The 11713-nt window shown below is 36.6% G+C and overlaps 1 pseudogene; it reads left to right on the plus strand.

Moving 5' to 3' along the window:
• Window positions 1–8421: 8421 nt before the first annotated feature.
• LOC115030839 (U6 spliceosomal RNA) lies at window positions 8422–8522 on the plus strand (annotated as a pseudogene).
• The last annotated feature ends 3191 nt before the right edge of the window (window positions 8523–11713 follow it).

Below are 11713 nucleotides of genomic sequence, written 5' to 3' on the forward strand. Positions count from 1 at the left end.
TTGTTAAAATTTTCTGAATGTTTTTCAGTTATATTTTAAAGTAATATTTCATGTAGATGCTATTTTCAAATTATTAAGCTTATTATATTATTATTATTATATGCTTTAGACCTGAGTAATAAAGATTTGAACAAATCCAGATATGGATTATTTGGAAAGAGTTGAATTTGTCAACATCTTAATATCTAAAGTACCAGTGAATATTTTATGAATATGTTTAAGATGATTTATATACTCATCAATTAAATATCTAAAATTATATGGTGACCTCAGAGGATCCTGCTACCTGTCTGTAAAAGAACTGGAATGCAACTGATTAATGTCCTTTCTGACCTCTTAGCATCATATTTTCCTGCCCCACAAAGTATAACTTGAATGTACTAAAATGTTCAAAATGGTACAAGAAAGCAAGCAGATATTTAGTAATAGACCTTTAAGTATGATAATGCATATTCTTCTGAATGCTAGCACTCTGTGATATCATGCGATATTTGCATATGAAATCTATCTCAGGAACAGGGCATAATATGGTTTGAGTTCTTGGAATAACATTGTGTCCTTTGAAGATAATGAAGATACACTTTTTCAAAGAATAGTTGTTAACTCAAGGGGACATTACAACTCTGCTATGTCAAAAGCACAAGCAAATAGAAAAGAACATGAATATAAAAATCTGAGGACAGCAGCATGTTTATTTAATAAGATGTCTCTTGCATGTTTTTTAGAATTGAAAATATTAAATGCCAATATGCATAAAAAAAAACAAATTTAGGGTTTTTTTCTTCGAACCTACCTTTTTACTCAATACCTTGTTGCTTCTCATCTCAACTCCAAAAGTACAGTCAACAAAACTGTCAGAGGACAACCTGCAATGAAGACTTTATAAACAATTAAGATTCTGACCTCAGTAATAGGCTGGACAAGCACATTTTGAACTGAAACCTTATGAATCTTTAAATGTGCAGCTCAACAGCACATGTTCTGAAATCTGCCCAGTGATGACTTCAGCCACAGGAGGGAAAACATGAAGAGACAATATCTCTAGGCTTTCAGGAGAAGAGGCCAGGCCTTGCTGTCTTGATGTTGTTTGACTGAACAAAATCATCTGCTATTGTTGAATATCCTAGGATTTGCACATTTTCAAATTCTATGCCTTATTATTCAGCCATTATTACTCATTATACTAAACTCTTACAAACATATCACCTGTTATCCTTCTTAATCTGAAGATGTTGATCTAAAACCTATTGGTTTCTTTAAACTTCTTGATGGTCCCATGTAGAGGTATATAATAGAGAAAATCTTAACAACCTGGAGAAGAATCTTTAGCACAAGCAAATACAAGTATTAATTTTTTTTCTTTTCCTTTTTTGAATATAATACATTATTTCTTCTTTGACCTCCCTTCCTCCAAATCATCCCATATGCCCATCCGATTTATGGTCACTTTGATTATTAATTAATGTTACATAAATACAGCTGTGTGTGTGTGCATATGTGCATATGTGTGTGTATGTGTGTGTGTGTGTGTGTGTGTGTGAGTGTGTGTGTGCATGTGCATATGTGTGCATGTGTATGTGTGTTTTCAGGACTGGATATTTGATATGTGGTATTGTATAATCAATTGGTGTGCTCTTCCCTGTGGGAGACTATTTCTCCTGCTCTTAGTATCCTTTAGTTGCCTGTAGTTCTTTCTGTAGGATTGAAGCCTCAAGTTCATTACCCCATTTGTGTGAGCATGTCTATGGTTGACTGTGTTCAGTACATGACTATGCTCTCATGTTGTTGATTATTATTGAGTATAACTGTTACTATTCCTAGGAGACACAATATCACAGAAAATTTCCTCATACTTCAGCTTTTACATCTTCATTCTCATCCATCAACAGGGAAATTTCTCTTTGCAACAGACAGACAATTACAGAAGTAGCAAACCAATCAAAATGTAGAGGTTTTGAGCCCCATTATAATACTTTCACACTTATGGCTAAGAGAACATTGTAGAAGAGGGGGCAGAAGGATTCTAAGTTTTAGCTTTTTATTTTAGGTAAGTCTCATCAAGATGAATGTGCCCTTCCAAGTCACACCCACCCTCTGTGGTAAGCTTTTGCTGAATTACACTCCTCAAATAACTTCTACTTTTTGTATATCTAGCACTTTGGATAGTTTATTTGATTTTATCCTCACACCAAACTTGCAAAGACTCAAGTTCAAATCCTGGAATCCACATAACAGAGAGGGAACAAACTTCAGAGTGTTGTCCCTTGACTTCCACACTTATGCTATGGCACCAACACATTTAAAAACATATGATAAATTTTAATAAAAATAATAGTCCTAAGCTCAATTTCAATTGAAATAAGAGTACTGGAGGAGGTATGCTCTGAAAGTAAGATAACCGTATCATGTAAATGTTCACTGAATTCAAACCATTCATTGGTACAGAACTCAGACTGATATTTCATCCCTATTAAAGGAATTATTTGATTTCTAAACCAGGTCACTGGTTCTTCAACATAATATTTTATTTAGTTCTTAATTCTATACATTTATTTTATTTAGTTTGTAAAAACTAAATAAAATTAAAAATGTTTTGAGAACATGAGACAAAAGTAACAGAGCCTTCTTTCTCTGGTAAAATTGAAAAGCAGTTATTGTTTGTAATGTAATACATTGGAAAGTATATTTTTCTCTCAAATTTGTAAACATGTTACTAATTTTGTTTTGTTTTGCTCAGTATATTGTTTAGTTCAAAAATGTATATAAATGTACATATATACACACAGATACACACAGAGAGAAAGAGAGAGAGAGAGAGCACAAGAAAGAGATAAGAGAGAAAGAAAGAGAAAGAAATATATGAAGAATATGACCTTTTTTTTTCTGAGACAGGGTTTCTCTGTATAGCCCTGGGTGTCCTGGAACTCACTTTGTAGACCAGGCTGACCTAGAACTCAGAAATCAACCTGCCTCTGCCTCCCAAGTGTTGGGATTAAACGTGTGTGCCACCACTACCCAGTTGAATCTGACATTTCTAACATGTTCATAGAAAAAAACAATTTTTAATTATGAAATTCATGTGTAGTATATATGTGCCATAGAGATAATTCAAATGATGCATCAATAATGATCAGGCCCTACATTGAAGGAGAGACCTGGGCCAGTCATAGCTATCCGTAAGCATCTATTTCCCTTCATGTCTTTTGGTTCTGAGTTGTCTACAAGTCATTTTACACATAGCCAATGATAACTTTGACCTTTTTGTTCTCCATATAGGACACCTGAGAAGAAAAAAAAATCAATGGGTATTTATCATAGTACAGATGACAGTTGGAGACAGAAGAGCAAGTGACAGTTCATTGTTTCAGAGTAAACAAAGCATTTGCATTTGTGTGCCCACATGCTTGGCTATCAGCCTAGTTCATCAAGCATTATCATGGTCTGCAGTGTTTGTTACTATGTTAACTAATCAGAATTTTTGCTATGATGGGGCTGAATGGGAATTTATACTCTGTGACTCCCAAGTCATACCTTTATTTTACTGGCCACTCATTCAAAATGCTTTATTGTTATTTTATTTGTGTGTGTGTTGAAGGGGTGGGTCATACATCCCACCTGCAAACACCAAATCCCCACACTATTGCTGATGCCAAGAAGCACTTGCTGACAGTAGCCTGATATGGCTGTTCCCTGAGAGGTTCTACTAGCACCTGACCAATACAGATGCAGATCAGGGTTACAGCTAATCATCTGAGACTCCAGTGGAAAAGCTAGGGGAAGGACTGAAGGAGCTGAAGTGGATTGTATCCCCACATGAAGAACAATATTAACTAACTGGACTACCCAGAGCTCTGAGGGACTAAACCAACAACCAAAGAGTATACATGGAGGGAGTCAGATCTCCAGAAACACATGTACCAGAGTATGGCCTTATCTGACATCAATGGGAGGGGAGGCAGACTTTATGCCCCAGCATAGGGAGATGAGGGGTGAAGTGGGAGTGGGTGAATGGGTGTACCTTCATAGAGTCAAAGGGGAAGGGGGATGGGATGGGGCAGATTGGTGGAGGGTAACTGGGAAGGGAGATATCTTTTGAAATGTAAATGAATGAAATGATTTAATAAAATTTTTTTTTAAAAGGCAAAAAAAACAAACAAAAAATAAATTGCCCAGATTTTTCCTGGTAGCATCTTCTTAAGCATACTTCTATATGAGTTTGTTGACAATTTTAACAGTAAATATTAAATTCAAACTAAAGAAAAGTAGAGCATTGATAACATATTTTAGTTAAATTATAGTTAATCCTAATCAGACACATTAGGATCAGAATCTTCATCTCTGAAACTACACAGGCTGTTTTTCACTGAACAACTTAGAAATTTTTTATATAAAAGTATTATTAGTACTCAAAATGCTATTTTAGATAAAACCCATATGGTAAGAACTAATGTGTTAAGTTGTGTGAAGATGCATTTAAAAACAAAGGAATTTTGTAGTTGGTGTGACTCTACATATAATAAATTAATTTTAAACACCAGGAGATCCAAGTTCCAGAAGCTTAATTATTTGAAGTTAGTAAAGTAGAAATCAACCACATAAAAATTCACTCTGAATAAGAGATAAAGAGAATACTTCATAAAATTAGTGTGTGAAGATAAAAAAGCAAGTAGAGTCTACTACTGTTGATGTATCCTGCAAGCAATGTTTCAAAAAACTTAGTCAGATGTCACAGAATCCCTTCACAGGGCAGAATTGTCTGGACTTCCAGACAATCTCCTCCACTCAGCAGAAAAGAGGTTTGCCACATTGGGATTGTTTCCTATTCATGCATTATATTTTTGGTTGGGTATTATAAAAGCTACTAACATAAGTTATCTTTCAACATGTTATGCATATGTACACACATAGTGCATGAGTACTGTATACAATTTCTCATAACCAAATTTGTAAACTTGCATCTATCGTGATAAGCATATTTATTTGTTGATGAAGACAGTGAATCACTGATTAATTGCGTTTATATAAGTAATAAACCCAGCTTTAAATTCCAGGGAGATATCATCTGGTAGCTGAACACCTTCTACAGTATATGTTGAAACTGATATAAAACAGATATAAAACAGGTAGTGTTTAAATACAAGTGACTCAATTGCGGGTAGCAGTGAAGCTGGGGTATGCTTAGATACATAAAAGATGATAGATACCTTTGTTTTCTATTTGTGTTTAAATGCTAGTAAGAAGGAAAACTCCCAGAAATGGTATAGCTATGTCTCGAACTATTCCTGATTTTCTGAGAAACCACCAAATTGATTTCCAAAGTAGTTATATGAGTTTGGATTCCTGCCAGGAGTGGAGGAGTGTTCCCTTGCTCCATATCCTCACCAACATGTGGCATCTCATGAGTTTTTGTTCTTAGCCATTCTGATGAGTATAAGATGAAACCTCAAAGTTGTTTTGATTTGCCTTTCCCTGATGATGAAGGACTTTGGACACTTCCTTAAGTAGTTCTCGGCCATTGGAGATTCCTCTGTTGAGAATTCTCTGAGAATCAAAGAGGAGGTCATTATCTGTGACTCACAGTATTGGGGATATGGAACCTGAAGAGGCACCTCCTGTTGCCATGCAGGAGCCTCAATGGAGCAATAGGTACTCTAACCCACCCAAAAAACTTTCCATCCAAAATGTATCCTGTCTATAAGAAATACATGGACAAGGGTCAGAATTGACTGATGCTGAGACTGAGGGAACAGTCATAACCTGACCAACTTGAGACCAATCTCATGGGCAAGCACCAATCACTGACACTATTAATGATACTGTTATGCTTGCAGACAGGAGTCTAGCATAGTTGTCCTCTGAGAAGCTCTATCCAGAAGCCGATTCAGACAGAAGCAGACACCCACAGCCACAGTGGACAGAGGTTGGGGATTCGTACAGGGGAATTGAAGGGTTGCAGACCCAGAGGGGATAGGAACTCTATAGGAAGACCAACTGAGCCAACTAACCTGGATACTTGGGGCTCTTGAAGACTGAACCACCAACCAAAGAATATACACAGCTGTACATAGACCTCCTCACACATATGTAGCAGATGTGTAGCAGATATGTAGTCTTCATGTGGGTCCTGAATAACTGGAGTGGGGTGGAGAGTGGGATATCCCAAAAGTTGTTGCATGTATGCAGGATATGTCCCTGTACCTAGACTAACTTGTCTGGCCTCAGTGGGAGAATAGCTATGCCTAGCTTCACAGAGACTTGATGTGCCAGGGTAGAGGGATGACCAGGAGGCCTTGACATGCTCAGGGAAGGAGGGTGGGAGGACAATTGTGGGTGGGGTGACTGTGAAGGAGCAGTGAGCAGGATCTAAAGTGATTAACTATAAACATACAAACAAACAAACAAACAAACAAAATGCAATCTAATGTACTTATCATGAGCTACTTTGTAAAGTCCTGTGCCACATAAAACTTTCTCTCATTTAAAGGAGTTCCTACAGCTAAGGAAGAGAGAGAGAGAGAGGAGGAAGAAGAAGGAGGAGGAGGAGGGAGGAAGGAAGGAAGGAGGGAAGGGAGGGAGAGAGGGAGGGAGGGAGGGAGGGAGGGAGGGAGGGAGGAAGGAAGGAAGGAAGGAAGGAAGGAAGGAAGGAAGGAAGGAAGGAAGGAAGGAAGGAAGGAAGGAAGGAGAAAAGAAAGAGGGAAAGGGGAGAGAGGGAGGGAGGGGAAAGGGAGGGAGGGAAAGAAGGAAGGCAGGAAGGAAGGAAGCAAGGAAGAAACTAAAACTAAGCAACCTTTTGAAAAAACACTGAATATACATTGCATACTGAGTCACAGTATTGTTTATTGGAAGAAAGTAGTCTATCTTCAGCAACTTATATAACCTTTCTCTAGTAGACAGCTTTTAATGATTAAACTCTTCACTGGATTTAAATGATCAGCACACAGAAAGGAAATGTGAAGCAGTGCTGCCTCTGGTCTGGGCATTTATTCATAAATACTCTACGTTGTTGGCATTCCCTCCCTTTGACTTCAAGGATCTCACAGTTTTAGTTTGCCATTACTGATAGCATTTCCCTTTTTAAGTTGTATTATTTAAAATCTTCGTAGTTCCAACCTCTCATATAATTAATGCTGAACCCTTTTTAAAGGTTTTTCTTGCTTTGTACAGTTTTGCTTTTTACTTTCAGCTATAAATGTTCTCTTCAGGACCTTACTGCAGCATGGCCTGAATCAGAATGTGAATCTACAGATTAATACCCACTTTAATATGGTAAGATGCTTCATGCCCATGTGAGACATGTAGGATGACCACAGGGAATCCAGACTTTCTCATGTTACTTCAACCCTCACAACATAAGCCCTTTATAAATAGGTGAGCATGTTCTTACTTCTAAGGCAGGAACTCATTTTTGAAATAATTAGATCTACAAGTATATACATATATGTACAGACACATGAAATACACATATTATAACTATATAAATAATTCATGTTTTTGAAATATGCAAATGATATGCAGTATGAAAATAAGTATTTTATAATTACTGGAATAGCTCAGTGGGGGGAAAACACTTGGTGCCATGCATGGTGATCTAGCTTTGATCCTAGGAAACCATGCTGGAAGAAGAAGACCAACTCCTCAGAACTTTCTTCTGACTCCCACAAGTCCACAAGCATGTGCACACCTGCACACACAAGCAGAAGGGCACACGCATAACACATGCACTGAGCCCAACTAAGTAAATAAATTAATGTTTTGGGTTGTTTGTACTTGGCTTGATTTTTGTCAATAGTCAACTGACCACATTCAGTAGGTTTGCTTTGTTCTCTCCTTATATAAATGTCCTTGTGAAATATTCAGGTAAAAACTCGTCCTTCTGTCAGGTTTCAGTTCTGCTGTGTCATACACAGTGATGCCATGAACATTCTAAAATATGACTTTGTGAGAGCAATGGGATGAAATGCTGACACAAATCACCAGGTCTCAGAGTCTTCACATACTTGTTACTATGAGAAACTCAGTTTTCCACTAATAAATTAGGAAGGAGTCAGTTGTTAGAGTATGCTAGATACTTCTACTCCCACCTCATCCTCTCAAGCATTGTGTACATGGCTTTATGTTGTCAACATGTCATGGGCCCCTGCTGGCACACACAAACAAGATAGTATAATATTTGTCAACCTGAAAGATGACATCACAATCTTTAAGAGAGAAAAGATTTTCTTAATAATTACTTAATTCTTTCTTTTTTCTGCATCACCTAGTACAGTAACAGGTTCTTAAACAATCAACTGATGAATTAGATGCTTAGCTGGAATGATGATGCAGGAACATTCCCTGAGTGGAGATTTGTTGTACACATGCTGCTCTCATCAGCACCACATCTTTATTTTCCTAAGTCTGTGAGAGATCATTTTTAGTGATTGCTTCTGCAGCAATATACTAAAATTGGAACAATACAGAAAAGATTAGCATGGCCCCTGTGCAAGGATGACATGCAAATTCGTGAAGTATTCCATATTTTTACCTAAAGAAAGAGATACCAATGAACATAAAAGAAGCCTACAGAATTTCAAATAGACTGGACCAGAAAAGAAATCCCTCCAGAAACATAATAATCAGAACAACAAATGTACTAAATAAGGATAGAATATTAAAAGCAGTAAGGGAAAAATGTCAAGTAACATATGAAGGCAGACCTATTAGAATTACACCAGACTTCTTACCAGAGAGTATGAAAGCCAGAAGATCCTGGACAAATGTTATACAGACACTAAGAGAACACAAATGCCAGCCCAGGCTACTATACCTAGCAAAACTCTCAGTTAACATAGATGGAGAAGTCAAAGTAGTCCAAATTCACACAATATCTTTCCACGAATCCAGTCCTTCAAAGGATAATAAAGGGAAAACTCCAAAACAAGGAGGGAAACTATGGCCTAGGAAAAGCAAGAAAGAAATATAACAAACCTAAAAGAAGACAGGTGCAAGAACAGAATCCCAAATCTAACAACAAAAATAACAGGAAGCAACAATCACTTTTACTTAATATCTCTTAATATCAATGGACTCAATTACTCAATAAAAAGACATAGACTAACAAACTGGCTACACAAAAAGGACCCAACAATTTGCTGCTTACAGGAAACCCAACTCAGGGAAAAAAAATCAGACACTATATCAGAGTGAAAGCCTGGAAAAGAGTTTTCCAAGCAAATGGTATGAAGAAACAAGCTGGAGTAGACATTCTTATATTGAAAAAACTCGACTTCCAACCCCAAGTTATCAAAAAAAGACAAAGAGGGGCACTTCATACACATCAAAGGTAAATTCTACCAAAAGGAACTCTCAGGTCTGAACATCTCCAAATGCAAGGGCATCCACATTCATTAAAGAAACTTTAGTAAAGGTCAAAGCACACATTGCACCACACACAATAATAGTGGGAGATTTCAACACCTCACTCTCATCAATAGACAGATCCAGGAAACAGAAATTAAACAGGGACAAATTGAAACCAACAGAAGTTATGAACCAAATGGATCTAACCGATATCTATTGAACATTTTATCCTAAAACAAAAGCATATACCTTCTTCTCAGCACCTTATGGTTCCTTCACCAAAACTGACCATATAATTGGTCACAAAACAGGCCTCAACAGATACAAAAATATTGAAATTATCCCAAGCATCCTAACAGATCATCATGGAATAAGGCTTATGTTTAATAACAACATGAGTAATAGAAAGCCAAAATACATGTGGAAGCTTAACAATACTCTACTCAATGATAATTGGTCAAGGAAGAAATAAAGAAAGAAATTAAACACTTTTTAGAGTTTAATGAAAATGAAGCCACATTATACCCAAACTTATGGGACACAATGAAAGCAGTCATAAGAGGAAAACTAATAGTTGATTGCCTCCAAAAAGAAACTAGAGAGAACACACACTAGCATCTTGAAATTCTAAAAATTCTAGAACAAAAGGAAGCAAATTCACCAAAGAGGAGTAGACTGCAGAAAATAATCAAACTCAGGGCAGAAATCAACCAAGTGGAAACAAAAACAAACAAACAAACAAAACAGCTATATAAAGAATCAACCAAACCAGTAGCTGGTTCTTTGAGAAAATTAACAAGATAGATAAGCCCTTAGCCATACTAACTGGAGGACACAGGGACAGTATCCTAATTAACAAATTCAGAAATGAAAAGGGAGACATAACAACAGAATCTGAGGAAATCCAAAACATCATATGATCTGACAACAAAAGCCTATCTATACTCAACAAAACTGGAAAACCTGGATGACATGGATAATTTTCTAGACAGATACCAGGTACCAAAGTTACATCAGCTTCAGATTAAAGATATAAACAGTCCAATATCCCCTAAAGAAATAGAAGCAGTCATTAATAGTCTCCCAGCCAAAAAAAGCCCAGGACCAGATGAGTTTAGTGCAGAATTCTATCAGACCTTCCAAGAAGACCTAATTCCAATTCTCCTCTAACTATTTCAGAAAATAGAAACAGAAGGCACTCTACTCAATTCATTCTATGAAGCCACAATTACTCTGATACCTAAACCACACAAAGACCCAACAAAGATAGAGAACTTCAGACAATTTTTTGTTATGAATATCAATGCAATAATACTCAATAAAATTCTCGCTAACCGAATCCAAAAACACCTCAAAATGATCATCCATCATGATCAGGTATGCTTAATCCCAGGGATGCAGGGATGGTTTAATATATGGAAATCCATCAACATAATCCACTATATAAACAAACTCAAACACAAAAACCACATGATCCTCTCCTTAGATGCTGAGAAAGCATTTGACAAAGTCCAACACCCATTCATGATAGAAGCCTTGGAAAGATCAGGAATTCAGGGCTCATACCTAAATAAGTAAAACATTATACAGCAAACCAGTAGCCAACATCAAACTAAATGGAGAGAAACTTGAAGTAATTCCACTAAAATCAGGGACTAGACAAGGCTGCCTACTTTCCCTCTACCTACTAAATATAGTACTTGAAGTCCTAGCCAGAGCAAATGGACAACAAAAGGATATCAAGGGGATACAAATTGGAAAGGAAGAAGTCAAAATATCACTATTTTCAGATGATATGATAGTATATATAAGTGACTCTAAAAATTCCACCAGAAAACTCCTAAACCTGATAAACACCTTCAATGAAGTAGCTGGATATAAAATTAACTCAAACAAATCAGTGGCCTTTCTCTACACAAAGGATAAGCAGGCTGAGAAAGAAATTAGGGAAACAACACCTTTCAATATAGGCACAAATAATATAAAATACCTTGGTGTGACTCTAACAAATTGAAAGTTTTGTATGATAAGAACTTCAAGTCTAAAGAAATCCATCAAAGAATATCTCAGAAGATTGAAAGATCTTCCATACTCATGGATTGACAGGCTTAATATAGTTAAAAATGGCTATCTTCCTGAAAGCAATCTATAGATTCAATGCAATCCCCATAAAAATTCCAATTCAATTCTTCACAGAGTTAGAAAGAGTAATTTGCAAATTCATCTGGAATAACAAAATACTTAGTATAGCAATAACTATTCTCAAAAATAAAAGAACCTCTGGTGAAATAACCACCCCTTACCTCAAGTTATACTACAGAGCAATTGTGACAGAAACTACATGGTACTGGTACAGCAACAGACAGGTAGATCA

Source organism: Mus caroli, unplaced genomic scaffold, assembly GCF_978045245.1.
Source record: "Mus caroli unplaced genomic scaffold, Mus_caroli_1 scaffold_3, whole genome shotgun sequence".
NCBI classification, from domain to species: Eukaryota; Metazoa; Chordata; class Mammalia; order Rodentia; family Muridae; genus Mus; species Mus caroli.